A 23793-nucleotide genomic window follows, 5' to 3' on the forward strand; every position below is an offset into this window, starting at 1 on the left:
GAATAGCATGTAGTAACATCTACTGTGAGGATCCAGCCCATTCAAAATCTATATAGTTTTAGAATACTCAGAAAAAGACCTACATTTAGACATGTATTTGAGAAGAAAATGCCTGGATTTAGGTGTCTAAACTAAAGCTAATTTACATTTAATGTCTTTGGGCCTTTGTCAGTGTGAATTTTAACTTTGGTTACCCATGTTTCCTGAATTCCAAACAAGTAATCCGATCATTTAACACTCACCTTTTCATATAAGGCCTTAACTCTGTAGATAACAAATGCACTTGATGTTTAAGTCTGATGTTCGTGACTCCTTAAAAGCTATATCATTTCACTCTCTATGTATATAAGCATATATTATCTAGCAATCCCCTCTCTGGCAGATAAGTATTGTTTTTTTTCAGATAGAATCATCATGACTTGTTCTAAGGAAAAATGGCCACCCTTGTATCTTGCTGAGACGTCTCATCAGTTTATTAATTGACTTGGGTGAGGGAAGGCAGAGAACAGGAAAAGATTCACCATAAATGGTTACATTAGTATTTGTAGCACGGTCATTAACACTTCTTTTACAAGAAGGTGTTCCTCCCCTTAGATCTATTCATAACCAATCAGTCAAAACCCTGATATATGTTTGTGGGATCACTAAATAAATTCAGCATAATAAATGAGCCAACTGTGGAAAACTTGCAATTAACCACAGAGCACACCAAAAAACCTAAAATATCCCAAAATGAAGCACACAATGAACGTGACAGTTTCAGGTGATGGTTTGTATTTTGTAAAAATTTACCAGAAAATCACTGTTTTAACAACTGCATTGGGCTGAATACATTTCCTCATCAGCAATTTTTTTCTCTAACGGCTGTATATTTTGTTGATGCTTAGGGATTACCCAAATTACTTCAACTGTGTGCTGATTACCTCAGAAGTTTATATCTTCTTCTCATACTATGTTCATATAATAACTCTATCTACAAAATTTTTTTTTAAAAAAAAGCACTAATCCATAGAATCACTCAGTTAAATGTAATTGTTGGGAATAAATTTCCTGTGTACTCAGAAGAAAAATTAAAATGAAAGTGAAGAAATAATTTAACTCTATTGCATTTAATTAGATATTGGCAGATCTCATTAGCAATTTAAAACTAGTATTCAACTCTGGATGGGGAAAAAAACCAAACCAAATAAACAAACAAACAAAAACACCCAGCAGTGATTATTCCTTAATATTCAAAGGTAGAGCAAGTGTGTGTTGCCTAGGCATTCAAGATTCAGCTGATTATGTTTTTGTACCTGGAAGAAAACTGAGTTTTCCTTCTTTGAGATACAGAGATGTCTGGGCTTTTTAAAATTCAATGTTTATTCATAAAGAAAAGGAAAATAATAATCTTTCTTCAAGTAAATTATTTGACTTATTGTTAAAATATGCAACTGTTCTTTGGCTAAATATGTGTAGAGACAGAAATGCATTTAGTATTATTCAGTATTATTATTAATGGTTAAAAGTTGTCTTCCTGTAGTCAAGGTTTATTTTTTTAACTATGCATAACATGTTCATATGTTATAAAAAATATTTTTACCAAATAGTCAGAAGAGCAACTCTTTTTTCTAAAATTTACTATAGAACTAGCTGCATGTGTCTCCTTTAGAGTATGGAAATACTTCAGATTTTGATTGAAAAACACAAGGAATACTACCGTCATTTGAAAAATTTATTGAAAAATTGAATCAGCTAATTTGATTAATATAGGAAGGATATAAGATTTTTACAGTATTATGTGTTTGAGTGTAAAACTATTAAACTATGAAATGGCAAAATATTTAATATTAAAATACTTAGTAAACACATATTTCTTCAACTTTTTATCAACTAGTCAAGCCAAAATCACAGACTATGAAGAGCTTAGAGGCTGTTGAAGACAGTGAATGAAAAGGGGAACTGAAGAGCTAATGAAAATGTTGAAAAATGCAAAGTAATATGCATTAAAAAAACCCTGCTGCTAAGTCACACTGAGATCTATGTTAGCTATTATCACATAGAAAAGTGATTGTAGAGTAATTATGGATAGATTGATTCTTGAAATCAAGAAGATAAAAAGGGTGATATGATTATTAGAAAATAAATAGAAAAATATATTGTTAAAGAATCACAGAATCACAGAATGTTTGAGGTTGGAAGGGACCTCTGGAGGTCAGCTGGTCCACCCTCTGCTCAAGCGGGACGACCTAGAGATGGTTGCCCAGGACCATGTCCAGACTGATTCTGAATATCTCCAGGGATGGAAACTCCATAACCTCTCTGGACAACCTATTCCAACACAGTACCAAAGTGTTTCCTGATGATCACAGGGACCCTCCTGTGTTTCAGTTTGTGCCCATTGCCTCTGGTCCTGACACTGAGCACCACTGAAAAGAGCCTGGCTCCCTGTTCTTTGCACTCTCATTTCAAATATTTGTACACATTGATGAGATTCACCCTGGCCCTTCTCTTCTCCAGGAAAAAGATTCCCAGCTCTCTCAGCCTTTCCTCATATGAGAGACGGTCCAGTCCCTTCATCATCATCTTCATGGCCCTTTGTTGGACTACTTCCTGTATGTACATGTCTCACTTGTACTGGGGAGCCCAGAACTGGACCTGGTACTTCAGGTGTGGCCTCACCAGTGCTGAGTAGAGAGGAAGGATGACTTCACGGGACCTGCTGGCAACATTTCTCTTAATGCACCCCAGAATATCATTAGCCTACTTTGCACAAAGGCCCATTGCTGCCTCTTGTTCAACTTGTTCAAATCAGTCAAAGCAGAAATCTATTTTGCTTTTTTTTAAGGTATTCACAGAACCTAAGCAAGAGAGTCTATGTTACAGGGCAAGTAGATTCTCTGCTCCATGGTGTTCCTGGGAGTTTTGTTCCCAAAGACAGTCCTTTGGAATACACTGGACTACACATCTTTCTCCTACACATCTGGGTTTCCTTTCAGAGGAAGACTAGGGTGGTGTTCAAAAGACCAGGACTGTAAGGAGCACCAGTCAATTCGTAGGGCAAATCAAGCTCAAGAAATATCTCAGTCTTTCTTCTCCTACACAAACTCAAGAAAAAACAATTGAATTTTGTAATTATTATTAAATTTGTCTCTTAGGTTGACCTTGCAGTTAGTTACTCTGGGACCTTAAATAGGTAACATACAGAAAAGGATGTACAATCTTAATCCTTTCTAATAGCTTCAAAGAATGTCTTGTTTTTAAGCAGTGGAGAGAGGTTTCTTACTCTTGTGATGCCTAATCTTGAATCTTTCAAAGGCAGTTTCACCTCCACTGATCTTTTAAGACTTTACCAGAAGCCACACAATGACTAGCAGCAAATAATCTTATCTGATCCTTATACTTCCTAAAAAATTAAGGTAAAATTGGTTTAAACTGCTGAAACAGGAAACAATACCATCATATAAAACTGTAGTTAGATGAGATTAGACTCTCTAAGTTTCAGATCCTGTAGCTATTCCATAACCCTGATATTTTAATACTTTAGTTATCTAGTTAAAGATTCATGTATTTAGTAATTTAGTTCTATGACAAAGATTTCATATTAGCCCCACCCAGGATCTGCGTTGATAGTAACTTTTTTTTCACCTATAGTACGTAGAAAATTTTTCAACTATATCAAATGATTATTAAATGTCTGATCACTTTAGTGACTAGTGAATTCAGTAGGCACTAGATCACACTATATTTAATTTCTCTGGTTCAAAAGAGAGCTTCAAGAAAGAAAAAATACTTTCTGGGTGGAAAAAATTTTACTGGAGAACTGTAACTGATAAATAAGATAGTAAGCAAAACTTAGTTTTTGATCAGTTCTTTTCTACCTACTTAAATTTGCAATGAGTAAGTTGGAAATATGAACACATTGCTTGTGAAATGAAATGTCACTATCTTCAAGATGATAAAGAATTCCAAATATGAAAATTCATTAGGCAGAATGGCAACGAAAATATAATGTCACAAATAGATGAAGTTTCCTCAACTCCAGCTAACTTCTTAAAATGAACAGCATACAAATTCACCTTATGGTCATATAAAATATTAAGCTTCATTTAATTGTTTACAGTTACAACATACCTTTTAGGTCCGTATCCAATTCTCATTTCCTGTTGTGTCATGCACAAAGGTGAGAATCAGTAGTAAACTATGGGAGATATAACATTTTTCTGCATTATAGGAGCTGTAGTTATGTATTTATGTCAGACATTATGTCCTCTAAATTAAATAAGTAATTATTCTCAATGAGATATCAGTGGTACCCAGTCAGCAGGTTATTTCTGCCCTTCCTTCCTCACCCTGAAAGGAATTACTGAAAAGGAAAAGAGAATGTATTTATCCAGAAAAAGAAAGGAATGCAAAGAACTTGAAAATGTAGAGACCAGTGCAAGGTGATCACCATGATGACAAAAAGCAAAATAAATATATTTGTTGAATATTACAATTTATTATTTTTTTACATGGCTTACAGCTAACTATCCTTTGCAGACTGTATATTTCAAGAATGCAAGTTCTATTTTTCATAGTAAATAATATTCTAGTATAAATTCCACTTATGTTCCAGATAGTTTTATTTTTAGGCATTTTCTTCTGAAAAACATAATTCTCTTCTAAAATGCATGAAATTTTTCATATAAAAAGTCAGTACATATGAGAGGAGGTTTTTTAATATTGTTCCTATTTATAACAGCCCACAGTCTCCTGTGAAGATCTATGTGTTGGGAATAATGACACTACAATATGATATACATGAAATTTAGCACCGTTCGTTCTTTAGTTATAAAGAGATGCAACTCTTTTGCAGTTGGTCTTTTTTGAGAACTTCATTATCTTCATCATGAAGTTTTTCCTAATGTGTAATATGAGCCTTCCTCATAGAAATCACATCTTATTATTCATTGTTTTATCCTTCATGGCAATCAAGAACAAATATTTTCCTTCCTCTTTATAATAATCCTTTTATAAACCAGAAAATCCTTATATTTCTTATATTTCTCCTTTACTTTCTTTTCATTTGTAGACCAAACAGCTCACTTCATTCTTAGATTGTATGTTAACGAATTCTGAGAACTGTTCTTAAGACATACGTTATAGTCATAATATTGTCTCAATGCTCCAGTGGAGGACTTATCAGTATTTATGTGAGAGTTTGAGCTAGAAAATCCTTTGCATAAATTCAGAATGCTGGTGGGCTACAGGATCTATGTAAATAGGAACTTTTGATTTTCCCCTTGCTATTTCTGCAAGATATTCCCTATATATTGTATAGTTAAAATGTCTTTGTAAAGGCATTATGCATCAAGATGGAACTTCCTATATACTACAAGTATACTACAAGCCAAAGACAATTAATATATTAATGTTTATGAGACTATTCACTTGGAACTACCATAGTAAAATTAAAGTTATCTCTGAAGGATGTCGTAGACTGATTTTTAGTGTTTGGTAAGTTTGTATGGAAGTTTTAGACAAACAGAAATTCTACACTGTCAGTATAAACCAATTCCCTGAGTAGATAACAGTAAGTTGAATAACAGAACTCTATACACTACATACTGTCTAACAAGCTGGCCCCTGTCCTTTCTAAATAAAACTACATCTCTATTGCTGGTTTATGATTAACTGTTATTTTAATGAACCAGTGAGTCATAAAAAGACCATTTTTTTCCATGGAGATAAATAGGTATGAATTTATCACTGTAGTAATCTGTATATAGTCATATGAAAAATACTGAATGGGAACTTTAAAGACAAAGTCTGTTGTTTCTTGTTGATGGCAGTAAAATGTTTCCAAATACATATAAACATCTGTTGACACCTATAATTACTGATTTGAATCTTGGTTAATAAAGAATACTATATACTATTGTGGTGGTTTGACCTTGGCTAAATGCCAGGTACCCACCAAGTCACTCTATCACTTCCCCCCCCTTCCCCTTTTTTTCTCAACAGGGCAAAGAGGGGAAAGAAAATAAGATAGGAAAACAAAACAACCCCTGTGGGTAAAACAACAGCAGTTTTAATATAAGCAAAGCGAAGCAAAGGTCCTCGCGCGGAAGCAAAAAAAAAGAAAACAGATTTATTCTCTACTTCCCATTAACAGGCGATGTCGGGCCTTCTCAGGAAGCACGGCTCCAATACGCGTAGTGGTTGCCTCGGAGGACCAAGGGTGACCCCACCCCCTTCCTCCTTTCTCCCAGCTTTATACTGAGCAGACGTCATATGGTATGGAATATCCCTTTGGTCAGTTCGGGTCAGCTGTCCTGGTTGTGTCCCCTCCCAAGGGGGGACACGTCCCACTGTGGGGGGGAAATGTCAGAAAGAGCCTTGGTGCTGTGTAAGCACTACTCAGCAGTAGCCACAACACCAGTGTGCTATCAACACCCTGCCAGCTCCCAACATAAAACACAGCACCATGAGGGCTGCTACAGGGGAAAACCAATTCTGGCTCAGCCAGACCCGGTACAACTATGTAAAAGTTATCCAAGAAAAAAAAATTCTAAATATCTTACAGAATAATTTTCCTAAAAGTGTACAGATTTTCCATTTTTATATTTTGCCCAAACAGAGGAAGGTAGAAAACCTTTCTTTATGCAATGATTCATGCTGTTGAGATCATGTATTCTGTTATGTCAGAGGTAAAGACAAGATGAAATATGTCTTGACAAGTTGTACACTTACCAATGCCACAAAAGCCTAACTTACACAGCTTTCAGAAAGCTGAAAAGGGTTATTTACTGTGGGCATATAAACTCTCACACGAATCTCACTTGTATTCAAATAAGAGCCAAGGAAGTTCAGGGAATTCTTCACTCATAACAACTCTGGAGAAGCAGCAAGAAATCCTGACAATTTTTGTCATATTACAATTGCTGCAACACTCTTGGCCCAGATGCAAGCTTTCTCTTAAAAACAAGCTGTAATGAAACATTACATGGTTCTCCAAAGAAATGGGAAAAATTGGGAAGAGTATTTAATCTATTTAATAAATAAAATTTATATAATTCTGTAAACACAGAAAAGCTTTTATGCATATTTTATGTATCTTTATGAAAATTATGTATGATTTACATAAACAATGTACAAACATTATAATTTGTTTAACTTACTAAAAAACTTTTGTTAAATAAATTTAACAGCTTGATCTTCAAGGGAGAAATTTATCTCATCACATAAGAAGTATTTAATTTTGGCTGCTTGCAGAGTTTTCACAGAGTCACAGAATCTTTCAGGAAGGGACTTCCGGGAATTGTTCCCACTGCTAAAAGTAGGATCAGCTAGCGCAGGTTACTCAGTAACTTATCCAGTTAGGTTTTGAATACCTCCAAGCATACCAGTCCACCTCAGGAAAAATACCAAGGATACCAATCCATAACCTCTCTGGACAGTCTGTTACAGTGTTCAACAATTTTCATAGCAAAAACTTTTTTCTTATGTTTAAATAAAACTTCCCATATTTAACTGTGCACATTGTCCATTGTTCAGTCACTCAGTATCACTAGGTGTCTGCCTCTTTGTACCCCACATCAGGTATCCATACATACTGAGAAGATCCCCCGGGGCCTTGTCTTCTCCAGGCTGAACAGCCCCATCTCTCATCTTCTATTCATATGACAGACATTCCAATCCCTTCATAACCTTCATGCCTCTTTGCTCTAGGCTTGCTCTGGTATGTGCACATTTCTCTTGTACTGAAGAGTTCAGAACTGGACACAGCATTCCAGATGTGGCCTCACCTGTGCTGCTTAGATAGGAAGGATCAGCTCCCTTGACCTGATGGCAACACTCTTCCTAATTCAGCCCAGAAGGCTTGCCTGCATATTTCTTTGTCAAAAAACTGCATGGTTCCTAAAATATGAGTTTCACTCTACAGTATGTCTGTTCTTCTTTGTGAGATGGGGTAAAAAAAAAAAAAAAAAGGCAGTTCAAAGAGTATTTACCTCTCGACAGTCTAAAGACCTTGTTCAAATTTCTAAGATCTGCTGTGATTTGACTACTAGAATCAGTTGAAGCCCTGATCACTTCTAGGTACAGACTGCCCTGAGTAAAAATGGAGCTGGAGCATCTGTAGCCTTTATTGCAGACATCACCTGATACAATGCATTTGCTCTCAGTCCTGCAAGGTGCTGGCAGCCATTCAACTGCATAGCCTCTTCCTACACTACCATTTTAGAGATCCTGCTTTCCCTCCAGAAATCTCAACTCATATCAGGATTCCTGGCCATAACTCTTCCTCCACTTGCCAGCTCACTCATTAACTGTGGAATCATTTAGCAAAGCTTAAGTCTTAAAAGTATGCAAAGAGGATAGCCTATTGTCTATTGCTGTCACTTATTTAGTTTACTTCATGAGAGGCTATATGTAGACTTAGAGAATCCAATGTTGTTAATCCGAGATGATTTCTAAAGGGGTGGCAAAGAAAGCTGTTTCTGGTTGGTTTATTTGTTTGTTTGTTTTTCCAAAAATAACTATGCTACAAAGCAATTTGGTCAAGAACTAAAAAGGCAAGAAAAGTCAGACTTAAGTTTGACACCTTAATTGCAAATAACACAGCCTGCCTAAGTGTCATAGTAACAACTGGTGTCTGCAAATATGGGATTTAACATGCCAATTTGTTTGGATGCAGATGTGGATAAAAAAAAAAATAAAGGTAAGGCTTCAAGTGCCAGGCTTAGAGGTAAAAGTCACACATAATTTCTCCTCAGGAACATATGTGGCATGCAAGCTAGTTGAAATCATGTCCTTCTCCTATCTTCTCTGTTAATAGCGAGTTGTGCATGTTCTAGATAACATCCCATGATCCTGATTCTGTAACTATGCAGACCTCCATCTATATTCTGGATGAATCTTGCCCTATTTCCCAGTGCATATCTATTATATTTTATAGGGTATAGGGTGTAATTTCTGATAATAACTTTTTTTCTCTTAGGCAGTATTTCATATTTTCCATACTAACATTCAAAATTGATTGTTTGTTGTTTGTGGGTTTTTGTCTTTTTGTTAAAAAAGTAAGGGATATAAGCAGGTGAATTTGTGCCACTTAGTTTATATGTGTATTGAAGATATACATAATTTGTACGAAAGTCTCGCTCCATTCCTCAGATACAAACAAATCAAACTTCAGACATGTATCCAATGCTGACTGCTAACATGCCTCTCAGTTAGCAAGGATGATTATAATGTATAAAAACCAATAAGTTGCCAGGGACATTGTTAATGAGGAAAGAAAACAATACAGAAAGGTGCTTACACTGAGGTCAGAGATAGAGTTAATGTTAGAGTTGATTACACCACACTCTGAATTGTCCTAATGTGTTCCTGTAGAACAAGAAGAAGCTGCAAAGGGCTCTGCATGAGATCCTTTAGACCTGAGGTGAAGAAAGAGATCGAGTGCCCCTTAGTCAAGGGTGGTTAGCAAACATGATGATAAATCTCCATCAGACATACTAATGTCAAGCAAAACTGGTAGGGAGACCAAATTACTTGGCACTGGCTTATCTGGCTCTTCAGGGATAGCAAACAGAGTGATCCTGAGATTTTTTGGAACACATTTGTTGGTAAATAAAAAAGCTAAGAGAGATGGCATCTTTCCCTCTTCTTTTAAACCAAAGAAGAATTTGATTGGGATTATGATACCCAAAAGAAAAGCAAGCAGTGTCTAAGGAAGGGTTGGGGACAATAAGACTAGACACTGTTAAGTATCCATTGAACATCCAAGAAATGTCAATCAGCAGAAAAAAATTTTCTCCTAGCCTTGGATTCATGGTATTTTGCTTCAATATACTTTGAATACCATATCATCTCTGAAAATCTGGGAAACAGTCTTTGTTCAAGCCACATCTCTGACAACTTTTTTGAAAGAAAATGTCACCACTCTAACCTAGCAACTTAATCCAGTGTTTGGTGTATGTAACTGTCCTGGTTTAACCAGGATAGGGTTAAGTTTCCCCAGCAGAGGGGGGGAGCTCTAGCCGGGTTATTCAGATACCATGCGGATGTCACATCCTGGCAGGTCACATTTTCCTGGTGCACTCGTGGTTTTGTACATCGTGCTTCAAACTGCTGTATTTGGTAGCTATTTTGCTCTATTAATTGCCATCACTATTACTGTTATTGTTATTGTTGTTGTTGGTTGTGTTGCTATTGCATTGTTGTATTAAACCTTTCCTTATCTCAGTCTTGGGGCTTTGTATTTCACTCCCTTTGTGGGGGAGGGGCAGCGGCCACGTGGTCTCAGACCCCGGCAGGGGCTAAACCATCACAGTAACATAATAACCTTCTCCAACAGTGATACTAATCTCCTAAAGTATGCCAAGATCCTTTTGAAGATCTCTTTTTACTCAAACCCTACTCATTCTTATAAATAGTTCAAACCAGAATTATTTATATTTTTTTTATATTCTATATCTGTTTTCAGTCTTTCAAATCTTTGTCAAGGCTCAGTATCAGGACAGTTGCCTACAGAACCTTATTTATGTTTTTGAAAAATACTGGTGCAATGTTATAAATTTACCCTCTTCTTTCAATACAAAAATACGCTCTTCATATAATTCTCCTTTTTCCACTGTTTCCACTGTTTCAGTGCCCCTACCCCTAATCATATTGACTACATATTTCTGAAGGTTATCTTTAACCTTACTAATGACATTTTTCAACTCATGATTTACATTAATTTCTCTGTTTTGTTCTTTTTGTATGTTTACACACACACTTTCCTTTTGTACGGAGCTTTCGAACTCAAACTTCAAAATGCTGGGTAGGATAGTAATACCATCAGAGGACAAAAGAGAATAGTAAGCAATTCTCTATCATTTGTGGCTTGGGTGTTTGCCAGTGCTACATGGTATACCAGTTCATATAGATATATTTTTTATTATCTTACAAGTTTTATTTTTATTTCTTATTGACTGAATAAAGATTATTTTTTAGCTGAAGAAGCTTTCTTACCTTTCTTACCAAAATTGTAATTTGCCGTTATATAATAAAGCTCTTTTTATTATGATTTTCACATTTCAGTTTTCATATTATGATTTTTTTTATATATAATTTTCATCATAATTTTTGACACTTAAAACATCTGGTTTTGTGGTATATATTTTTTCTCTTAATTTTTAATTTCTTGTCACAACAACTTTCATTTGTGTCTCAACATCTGAGATACAAAAGGCTAATCTGTGAAAGTGCTGTACTCCCATGCTGAAAATGTTTTTATGTTTTTCTGTTGATTAAGAAAGCATATGACAAATACAAAAGAAAAAAAGAAATTGACCATGACCTTCCAACACTCAAAGAAGAAAGATTTAGCTGTTTTAGTCAACAGAAAAATGCTGGTTTGGATGATTCAATGAGTGAAAGTAAATAGAGAAGATTTATTTTCACTGAAGGCAAGGGTGAGGAATGACAGCTTGGCTACCCACTTGCATATATATCCACCTAACCGGCATGCACCTGTCTAATTCAAATGCAGGTCCTTTTTCTGTTAATACATTTGCTTTGTTTTTGCAGGTGAAGAAAACCATAGGGGAGATGTTTAATTGAACTCTGGTGTGGAGGACAGACACAGAGAAAGCAGAATGGCTTCCAGCTTTCACTTACAAATTAAACAAAATCCTCAGGGATCTTTAACTGGCAGACATTTGGAGGAAATTAAATGCTAATGTGTGCAGTTGTACTTTTTACACCCACAGACATCAAATATATAAAGACATTAACTTCTCTTCTGTTGCAGCAAATTCATAATATATGCACAAGGTATAAGGTTAAATCTTATGAAGTAAGGTAAGAATTCAATATCAAATCATGCACTTGCAATATAACATGAGCCTGGACATTTTCAGCCTTAAACTGTTTAAATAAATGACTAACACTTTTTATATGTGCAAAAATATGGCACTACTGCAGAATTAGAGAAGGTCCTTGTTGAATACTACAATGTGAATTATGCCCAGGAGAATACAGCAAATGAGGTTCTGGGATGGCATGAAAGCTCTTATGCATAAGCTTTCAATACCTCCATCCAGAGAAGAAAAATGTTTTAAATATTTCCCACTTAAGAGCTTTGAAAAAGACTTCAGCAACTCAGGAGAAAGAATATCTACCAGTAACGGCACAGAGTAAGTGCTGGTCACAGTGGTTAGAAAGCTCATGTGTTTTATTGTACTCTTCTATTTTGTAGGTTATGACAAATGCGTGCATGGCTATAAATGACGAAAAATGGTATTAGTATCTATGTTTTGTTACTGTCCTAAACTGTCAGAAGGCTAGTATCTTTAGGAGAGAGCAGTGTGTAAACACTCGACTTAGGAACTAATTGTATGGCAAAATGATCTAGGAAAGCATTGGGTGACCACATGAACAGACTTTTAGAAACCAGTCAACAGCTGCATACATAAGGAGGTGATGAATCATATGAAATATATGCCTTAAAATAGGAAGGAAAACAATGGGATTTAAAAAGGAAAAAGTTGTGGTTTAGATTTTCTGTAAAGAACAAAAAAATCCAGCTGTTTCCCTAGAAATTTAATATTGGATACTATCTGAAAATCTCTCTGAGTTCTCCCTTAAGTTTAAGGGATGTCTGAAAGTGGGATTTGTGTGACCTAAATTTTATCTATACCTGAACAAGGTTCATTTTATAGTCAGTCAAGAGAAATAGCTATTGAAAAGACAACTTAGATGACTAATCTTTAGTCTTTTAATACTAACTGAGATGAATTATGTCCCAAGTTCTTACCCACACCAATGATTGACATTATTGAATTGCGTGGTATAGAAACTTGTAGCAATCACCATAAAATTGGCCTAGCTGAAAGCAGTCTTAGCATATGTGGATAACCTTTAATTGACCCTAGAAGATAAGGGAGTCGCTAAGCAGAGAAATAATTTAAACTTTGTGAAAGTTGGGACTGTTGAGATCCTTTGAGACATGAAGACTGAACACCAGCATCAGTCATTGTTGGGCATCCAGTGAATTTGAATGGCCCAGTCGAGATTTGGATATTCTCTACCCCATCCAGCATGGACAGTGTCCAGAGTTGCTTGGGGAGAAAACCTCAGGGAGCCTACAGCCCTGCAACAGGCTTTGGACCATCTCTTTGACTTCCAGGGGTGCCTGAAAGGAGAAGAGCACTTGAAGTTAAAGGAGGATGCATGGCACATCTGGAACCTCTGTGCTGACCCACAAGTCTCTCCTGAACTTCATGTTCTCTCACAGAGAACAGGAAAGTCCTGTAATTTGTAAAACTGTATATAACTGTGATGAAAGTATTTAGGTATCTGAATCCATTCAGTCTCCACATTATCATTTGGTCTGAAACCACAACAAAACCACAGCTAATTTCTTAAAAACATGTCTCTTCCACATGGCTGCAATATGCAATACAGACAGGCTATAAGTTCGAGCCTTGTAGAAAAGATGGAAAGAGATGGCATTTGTTTGGTACTTTAAATTATCTAATCTTGAACAGATTCTCAGACAGCTAGCTTTAAATTGGTATATCTAGCTAACATGGTTTCACCTACAGACCTGATTCAGCAGCTCCCATTCTTAGTTGGATATCTTTCCCACTTATATGTTTTACTTATATTTCTGTATTTTGTAGGCTTGCAATCACTGGCCTGAAATTTCTAACAGCATGATAGATAAAGGTTAGGTGTTTCAATGTTAAAGTTCTTTTTTGAATCTAATCTTTTGTAAGCACAGAAAATTAAAATAGAAACTTATGGTAGAGGCCTCACCAGAATGTTAACAGTCTGATAAGTAATAATTGGGGGAAAAAAAAGACTACTGAAAATGCCACAGGGAAAATTAACAAATAATGCAAAGTACAGTCAATATATCTAGATACAGAAACATCCAAGATAGGTACACATAAGTGATTCTGCACAGCTTGGCTGGATTTCTGTCTCAGCTTGGTCTTCTCCCTGAATCACTGTGTGATATGAATCTTCTCATTCCTTGCATGGAGTCTCTCTCCTCTAGCCTCAAATGTCTGTAATATGCTTCAGTCTGTCACTCTTTTTACATCCATTGAGCATGGTTGTGACACTTTTATTGGAACTGTAAAAGAGCATTTTCTGTAAAATAATAATAACAATAATAATAATAAATCTCTACATTTGCAATGTGTTTCCCTACTGCTATAAGAGCAAACTTTGGTTAACTTTCTCTTTTTCTTCTGATTTCCAGGACTGTGAGGAACACTATGATTTGCTTTTAATAAAACAACTAAGGATTCAGATTTTAATACTTTTCTTTTTTTTTTTTTTGCCTGGTATGAAATGGAGAGAATGTAGTAATTGAATCTATCCATGTTCAGAATTCTGAAAACTGTAAAGAAGAAAACCATTTCATTTCAGGACAAACAAAAATTTCATTTTTAAAACTTTAAAAAACTGGAGAAATTTTGCTTAAAAAATCTTAAATTAATGTGTTTAATTTTGAAAATATTATAGAAATTTTAACTTTAACTTGTGTCACCTGTAATTTTTAAATTATTTGGTCATAGATTTTTAAAAAAATGATCAAACATGTTGCCCAGATGAACTTATAAAGTTGTTTTTATGTCATCAATCCACATAACCTAGAAAACACAGAAATGCCTAGCATGTTCAAAGAGTATTGTTCTCAACCTCAGGGGTAACATCAATTCAAATACCTGATGGGGGTGGGTAATGATGTCTGTACCTGATGGTGCCAGATATTTCTTGGTACCATCCAGTGACAAATGAGAGGCAATAAGCACAAACTGGAATTCAGTAAATTCCATCTAGGTATAAGAAAACACATTTAACAGTGATGGTGATCAAAGGCTGGGACACGTTGCCCAGACAAGTTTGGAGTCCCCATACTTGTAGATATTCTAAACCCAGCTGGACAAAGTTCTGAGCAACCTGGTCTAGTTGGCTCTGCTTTGGGCAGGGATGTTAGACTAGATGATTCCAGTCACTCCTTCCAACCTCATCTACCTGTCATTCTTTGAATAAAAAAGCAATAAAGCAGCTGAAGTGTTAATCCAGATATTTAAAAGAAACAAATAAATAAACAAACCACCAGATTACAATCAAGAAACACCTTCCGGCTGAAAAGAGTTTATTAACACAGATGATCAGAGTAACAACTGTCCCAGTGGAGCACTTTTCATTGAATCAGAGCAGAACCAAGTAAGGTCCCAATTTTCCATTTCTGCACTTAATTTGGTGTTCAAATTGAAGGCTCTATATGCGTTGGCAGAAATCCATTCTGAGAGCTACAAACTAGACCTTCAGTCCTTGTAGTTTGTGAAAGCTGTTGTGAAATAGGCCAAAATGACAGCTGAACTGACAGTGGCATGAAGACAGAGAGATAAATACAACTCTGAAGAGAGTTTGATTGACTAGCCAAAAATTATCTTTGCCTTACTGGTAGCACATCTTTTATTCTGGCCTCTCACTCCTGCTGCTGCGAGGCTCAATTTCTTGCAATGTCTGGAAACAGAACCCTCAAGGCAGTTATTGCTCCTTTTACTCTTGTTTAGTAATAAAGCATTCAGTTGCTGGAAGTGGTTTTTTTTAGGGTAAATTCAGAGTTCAAGGTTGAAATGCACTAGGAAAGCATTTCTTAGTTCTAGAAATATATATGCCACTAAAGCCTAGCAACTTTTTTTTTTTTTTACATACGTTGCACAGAAAAAAGTATGCAAAATCAAAGCACACCAAGAAAGCAAACTGCAGAGTGCACTTTTTCCTTTACCTTGTATCAACATCAAGGATCTTTTTCCTCAGCAACCAGGATACTGAGTGGCACTGCTCATTCACTGTCTTTCAGGTTAATAATTCTGAGAATGGTTTCATCTAACAAAGTTAGCAGCAAGACTGAATGTATTTTAATGTTTTTTTAAGAATACTCTTGATTTTCTCTGCAAATTAAGTCTCCCAACACAACAGACTAAGCTCTAGACTGCTCCCATGAGGTATGTTTTAAAATACTAGACCAGCTAATAAAATTGGAGGACTCCTATTGCTTTAGAATTTAACTTTAGAATTTAATTAGTAGGTAATGAGAATATTGTAGAGCATATTTAATACACTATATGTAATTAGCTCTTCCATAATTAGGAACTTGAAGAAAAGGGTTCACATGAAGAACACCAGTGGCATTACAAACAGGAAAACAGAAAGGCTTGATATGTATCTTTGGTACTAAAATATCTTCTTGTTCAAAGAAACATATTTGTTTTACTAAAAGTTTCCAAACTCCCCACCTCCCCAGTATTCAAAATATTTCATACTTTAATTCTTGAGTGGTTATTCTCCCACAATCATGCTGAATTGTGCCTTGATTGAAGCTGAGATGCTAGCCAGAGGGCTGGAAGGCGTCCAATGGCTACTTAGCATAACCCAGCCAAGATTTATGAAAAACTATTGCTTATAGTACAATGTTCATTCTTGTAAAAAGTCAGTGAGTTAACTGGTTTGTATCAGAAAAGTGAAATTCATATTGCAAGTCATAGCATACTTCAGATATAGTTACAGCCATGTACTGACATCCATCATCATTCATTTTCAGGTCAGGCATATATGCATTGACTTTAGGGATCTTATTTCCCATAGTACTTGGTAGTTACTATAGAAAAGTATACAAAAACAGCTGAGAAAGTATTAAGAATTTTTGGTAGTTCATGTACAGTTTAATTACTTTTCAGGAACTTACAATACCAACTTGTTGCAAACATAGCAGCATACAAAGAATACTTCTCAAGAAGACCTTTAAATTTCAGGAGTTTGTCTTTCATGAAATTCTGGAAAAAGTGTAGGACTCAAGATATAAAGAAGCTTTGAGAATTGTTTATTAACCACTAGCTCTGAAGAGAATACACATTTCTCTGGACAAAAGAATTAATATTCATGACTGTAGAAGTATAGTCACAAACTAGAGATTGCATGCCAGAGTATGTAAAGAGGAGTAATTCTATTGAAATGCATATGATTAAAATGCAGATAGGCTAAATGTACCTTTTCATCTTCACAGGTTGCAATGCACTGTGTGATCCAGAGGATTAAATAATAACTTTGCCTACAGAACCTCACAGGAGACCTCCACAGAGGCTGAGATGTCTTTTAGAACAAGAAAGAACCATTTCTCTTTCTTGACTTGAAAGACAGAATAAGTATCATCTCCAGGGCAGACTTTCAACCCATAAATATGATTCCCCAGGCTGTGAGAAAGACTAGAGTGAAACCACAGTACTATCAGTCCACATATTCTACTCTAGGTAGTTTAAGACACTTCTCTCTCTGCTGCATGTAACAGAGCTTTTTCTGAGGCACTAAATATCCACAGGATATATATTTTGCTTAAGGTGCAATGATGTAAAATTTAGGAGTTGCAGCATCAGCTCAGGATTCCCCTCCCAAACCACAAGAAAATTGACATTTTCTTTAAAAATCCTTGTTTTGATATGGCCTGATTTATCTGAATCAAGAACCAGTATTTTCCATCTCCAGAAAACTATCCCAGTCCCAAATTCATCGAGCTCTCTTTCCTTTCTGTTTGGTGTTCCCTACCCCATCAGGAAAAGGGAGATCACAGAATCACAGAATCATCTAGGTTGGAAAAGACCTTGAAGATCATCCAGTCCAACCATTAACCTAGCACTGACAGTTTCCAAATACACCATATCCCTCAGTGCTATGTCAATGTGACTCTTAAACACCTCCAGGGATGGGGACTCCACCACCTCCCTGGGCAGCCCATTCCAACGCCTAACAACCCGTTCTGTAAAGAAATGCTTCCTAATATCTAGTCTAAACCTTCCCTGGTGCAATTTGAGGCCATTACCTCTTGTCCTATTGCTTACTACTTGGTTAAAGAGACTCATCATAGTTGATTTCCATGTTGGCTAGGTAAATGATCTAACTTCTGGGTGGCAGAAACTTTGTCTCCCTCTCTGACTCAATGCATGTATTTTGGATAGGGACACATACATGTACTCACATAATTTCAAGCCATTCCTTACTTTCAAAATTCCTACTGGAATAAGCCCCACTAAAAATGAATCTAAATAAAAATGCCACTCTGGGTTCATCTATTTTTATTTTTTTTTATATATATAAGCTTTGCTGACTTAAGTTACTTTGCGTGTTATTAGCTGTCAATATTAGTATTAGGAAGAAAGGTATTACCTACTCTGATTTTGGGACTTAAACTACTACTTCAATGGGAGACTGCACAGCCCGGTGTTATACAGATTTACCAGCTAGCTCAGAATCACAGAATCACAGAATCATCTAGGTTGGAAGGGACCTTGAAGATCATCCAGTCCAACCGTTAACCTAGCACTGACAGATCCCAACTACATCATATCCCTAAGTGACATGTCAACCCGCCTCTTAAACACCTCCAGGGATGGGGACTCCACCACCTCCCTGGGCAGCCCATTCCAACACCTAACAACCCGTTCTGTAAAGAAATACTTCCTAATATCCAGTCTAAACCTTCCCTGGCACTACTTGAGGCCATTACCTCTTGTCCTATCACTTATTACTTGATTAAAGAGGCTCATCCCCAGCTTTCTGCAACCTCCCTTCAGGTAGTTGTAGAGGGCGATGAGGTCTCCCCAGCTCAGAGATCTTGGAACAACACTGCAGAGATGTTACTGTTTGCTTCACAAAAAAGGTTGTTCCCAGTAGCTAGAACTGCAAGCAGAATTGGCCCTGACACAAGGAGATGAGCTGCGGCTGAAGAAGTGATGGGGCTGGGGCTGGGAGCTCCAGGGCTAAGGGGAAAAAACACTGAGCAGGATCTACCTGTGGTACTGACTTGGTATAAGTATCACAGAAGAGGCTTTACCTCTGGAGTGGCCCTGTATAGTAGTTGTGCTGTAATGACTGGGGTTAACAATGAGACTTTATGGGTATGGTTGCAGTAACTGTGGATTCAGCAAAATATACTGACATGGCAAAAAAACCCATACTAGGTTTGTATATAAAAAACATTTTAATTGCTTTTATTTAAAATATTGTTTTCCATTTATCTAAACTGTTGACAATTGCACTGGAAAGATTGTAAAGATTAAAATATAGACGCCAAGGAAAAAGTATTTTTTAGTATCTCGGCCAAACTAGTCTTTCACTATTATAAGGAATAACGTGTTGTTTTCTGAATCACCTAACTGGTTTAGAAGCATAACACCTCTAGACTTTTAAGCATCTGGCAATCATACTCTACCAAATATGTCATTCTTTCTCAGATTATGGGACTGGAGAAAAACTTTCAAGCTGTGAAAGATGTTGTTGAATACCATACTAGAAAGTGTAATGAAAAAAATTCACAGACCATTATTAAGATACAAGCAATGTTAGAAAAAAGAGAGCACACTATAACAGCATAGAACGCTCTACTTTTAAGAAGGAAAGGTCTCAAGTTTCAGTGACAAGCAAGTATTGCTATGGAGCAAAAAGTGAAATCAAGTTATAATGTCAGAGTTTCAGAATTCAAGTTGTAATGCTGGAAGTCATAATTTTCATAGAGTCACAGAATGTTTGAGGTTGGAAGGGACCTCTGAAAGTCAACTGGTCTAATTTCCCTGCTCAAGAAGGGCCACCTAGAGCTGGTTGCCCAGGACAATATCCAGACATATTGTTAGTATCACCAAACATGGAGACTCCACAACCTCTCTGGAGTCTGACAACACTCATCCTAACACAGCCCAGGATACCGTTAGCCGCCTTTGCTACAAGGGCACATCGCTGGCTCATGTTCACATTGGTGTTCACCAGGACCCCCAGGTCCTTTTCTGCCAAGGTGCTTTCCATCATGTACTGATGCCTGGGGTTATTCCTCCACAGATGCAGACTTTGCACTTCCCCTTATTAAACTTAATGAGGTTCCGCCCAGCCCATTGCTCCAGCCTATTGAGGTTCCTCTGGATGGCAGCAAACCCCTCAAATATATCACCCATGATTCCCAGCTTTGTGTCAACAGCAAACTTTGTGAGGGTACGTTCTGCTCCATCATCCAGATCATTAATGAAGTTGTTGAGCAAGACTGGATCCAGTATTGACCCATAGTGCACACCACTAGACATTTAGATTTCATGCTACTGTTCCCCACCTTCTGGGACTGGCTGTTTTTCCTCTTCCAGCCCATATACTTCATCAGCTTTACCTCAAAAGAACAAATGGCAACAGTAAGTGGACTGTGTCAGATACTAGTAAGCATGGAATTAAATCTTCTAAAGTAAAACCTTTTAAATTATTTCATATACCTACATAAAATAGAGGGGGAGAATGATAATATAACTTTTGTTAAAACACAGTGTTGAAGACTTAATTTGTCAGCATTCAGCTCTCAGAATATTCTGACCCCAAGAATAATAACAAACTATGGTATAAAGAGACAGTGAGAGAGAAAAGACCAGGCAATGGAAAATTTTCTGTATTGATATGTGTCTTGGGTAGCTCTGATATCACTCATTGCAGAAAGTTTCAATCTCAGGGGTATATACAGAACTCAGGACTATCTTAATTTTCATTAACTACAGTAAACATTTTCTCTTAAATGTTGACTTTCTGTATATTCTCTTCTGTAATCTTATGAAAATAAGCTAACAAATAAAACCAAATTCTTACAATTCACCTTAAAAATCTCATTCATTTTGAATGGAATTAATTGTTTTCCAGATGCTTGTAAGGACAATATAGCATACTTGCCCTCTTTGGCTAGGCTTTCACTGCTATATTTACTGTGGCCTAGACTGATCTTTGCAACTGAATATTGTTTCATGATTTATACAATTCATCTTTTCAGGTCACTACTGCTTTTTGAATTGCCCCCATCAGTACTGTTTCTGTATAATGTGATAGCTCATGTCCTTGATTAGTTTTTTTAATCTTGTTTGAATAAAATATTTCATAAAGCATATCTAAAAAGGTATAAACCAGTATTATTGCTGAGTCCTGTATTTTGGGCTCAGCTATCCAAACCAAGTGTCCAGTACTATTTGAGAAGTCGCAGGGTATATAAGACATACACCTTGAGCTGGAAGCTATGACACAGAAGGAAAATGAGACTTTCAATCTATCGTAGAAAGAGCTGGAAGCCAGCAGAAAATCCCAATTGACATTGGATGTTTTATGCTAAGGCAACCAGATCAGTCCCAATAGAAGACATCACTGTGCAGAACATAAGACTTCATTTGCAAGAAAATACATTAAACTCTATTGCCTCTTTATTTTATATCCACTGTTATTTCTGTGCTTTCTTTTTTTTTCCTCTGCTAATGTGCTTCACGTTGTCTAAAATCCATTTGGTAATATTCCAGAAATATTTTAAATTCTTTACTTGTCCTGTTCATTTCCCATTCTGTTTGCTATCCTACTTTAAATCGCTTTGTTCTCCATCACTTATGGGAGAACTATGATTTCAAACAGAAAGAACAATAACAACCTAAGTCTTGCACAATATAATGCTCTCTGGCTATCAAACTAGTAATATAACAAATATGCCTAGTTTTTCACCTGTTAAAAATAATCCAGTTAACCAGTGGCAGGAATCCATCACTAATCAATGGGATGAATATTCAAATAAAGAACTGTGCATGCTATTCTTAGCAGCTAGTTCTTCTAGTGATTTTTCAAACTCTCATGCTAGGGTTCTCTGTATTTCAATACAGGTTCAATGCACAAAGAGTTAACATGAGTGGATCTAGAAATTTTTTGCTGCTTCTTTTTCCTAATCAGAAATATTAGACATGCAATTAAATCATAACTTTAATATCTATGATTCATGTCTGCTTATCACATTCACTTTAAATATATGCATGTGTATGTATACAGAATAACCTCATGACATTACATGACATTTAAATCCAAAAAACTTCTTTCAATATTTTTACAAGTTTCACAAAATAGTATTTTAAAGTTACTTCTTTCATACAAATAAGCAAATCAAAACAGAAAGCAAGATTGCAATATGTGTGATCACAACTGAATAGCAACCTTCTGTATATTTTTGTCCCTCTGTTTCAGTGGAACTTCTTCCGGAGAAAAGTGCTATCTGGAATAAGCATCTAATCTTATCATCTCTCATCAAAACTGTGTGCAGACTGTTACTTGAGAATATACACATTTTTCTATATTGTAAATAGAATTTGGAAATAGAATTTATCATTGGTTATGAGATCATGATTAATTTTTGTTTACAGTTTACTATTGATTGCATACACTTTCCACAACCACAACAGTTTTAAATGTAATAAATAATAATAACAGTGTTTGATTTTATCTTACCTGTTTCTACAAAAATAATCACGGCATCACTATTCAAAAGAAACTGCAGAAAAGTGGAATAATGATAGCTTAGTAGACCAGGAAAGATGAATTACTACAGTGCTATTTAAAGACACAATTTTTAACACTGATCCTATGTCCTACTATTCTGCAGGCTCCTTTGACATGCAAGTTACCCATATATTCCAATACTCTGCTTTTGTGGAAGCCTGGTAAGAGTTATCAAAATATTGATAGGAACAAATGTTTGCTCTCCAGGATTTCCGTAGGGAAAACATAACCAGAGAAATATGCAACAAAAACTTGTCCAGAAGCTGCATTCAGTTTTAACTTAATGACAAGGAACCACTGGCAACATATATCACCAATGGAAAAATGGAGAAGCTGACAGCCATGTGTATACATTGACAACTGGGAAATGCAAGAAATTGCTAAAGGAAACTAAATGTATTCATGAAACTTCTAAGGCAAATATTAAGGCTAATAACTACTACACTACATTGGAAACAAAAAATATTCTAGCACTGATATATGACATAAAGGTGACACAGATGGCCAACTCATCAATCAGCCATAATACAGTATGTCAAAATAGTATAAGAATATTTCTGTGTTTGGAACAAAGTCAGGTGAAACAGTCCACCATAAGTGATAAGAAAATACTTTCTATTCAATCACTAAATAAAATCATGTTAAATGACAGCTGTTAAATATTTTAAATACAGTTTACATCTTATTTTTAAATGACAAAATATGGGCATCAAATTTCACCACAGTGGAAACTGAAAGACTGTAGTAGATAAGTCAGAGTAGGGAAGAACATTAAAATTATGGATCAAGGAGCAGTCTGGATGACTGATGTTGATTCTTTAATAAATTTCAAACTAGAGTGTAGGGTCTGGGGAATTTGGACAAGCTAATGTTCTCACCAACATTTTAGAAGGTAAATTTGTTGACCAAGGCAACTATGGGTCTCCTAGCTTCACATCAATCTCATAACAAAGAAAAAAAAAAAAAGATACGTGATATAGTCTATAAATACATAACAGATGGCAGTGAAATCACTGCCAGTTTAACACAGCTTATATATATATGTCTTCTCAGACAAGACATACATATGTGTATTCTGATATTCACTCATGTTTATGTGCACATATGATCATTTATATGGGTGCATATATTCATATGCATGATCACCATTCAAGACAGAAAACTACTGATAAAATAAGATTTCCACAGAATAAACCACTCAGGTTGTAAAGGCATTTATTAACCTACCTACCATTCATTTCAGCCTTGCATGGCATAATAATAAGCAGCTTATACTAAATCATTCTTTTGCCATCTTAAAATCTATGAATTATCTATTCAAACAAAACAATATCACATTAAAAGTTCTTATGCTTATATCTCAGGGTGGAAAGAGTTTTAGCTGTTTATTGAGACTCGGGGAAAAAAAAAATCCTGTGTGATAGTTATATGGAGATTTTT

The 23793-nt window shown here is 35.9% G+C and overlaps 1 protein-coding gene across 1 annotated transcript in view; it reads right to left on the reverse strand.

Moving 5' to 3' along the window:
- The window catches only part of GPC5 (glypican 5), a 751613-nt gene that overhangs the window by 390928 nt on the left and 336892 nt on the right, over positions 1–23793 (reverse strand). The gene's annotated exons all lie outside the window — the stretch shown is intronic.

Source organism: Strix uralensis, chromosome 2 (assembly GCF_047716275.1).
Source record: "Strix uralensis isolate ZFMK-TIS-50842 chromosome 2, bStrUra1, whole genome shotgun sequence".
Taxonomy (NCBI): domain Eukaryota; kingdom Metazoa; phylum Chordata; class Aves; order Strigiformes; family Strigidae; genus Strix; species Strix uralensis.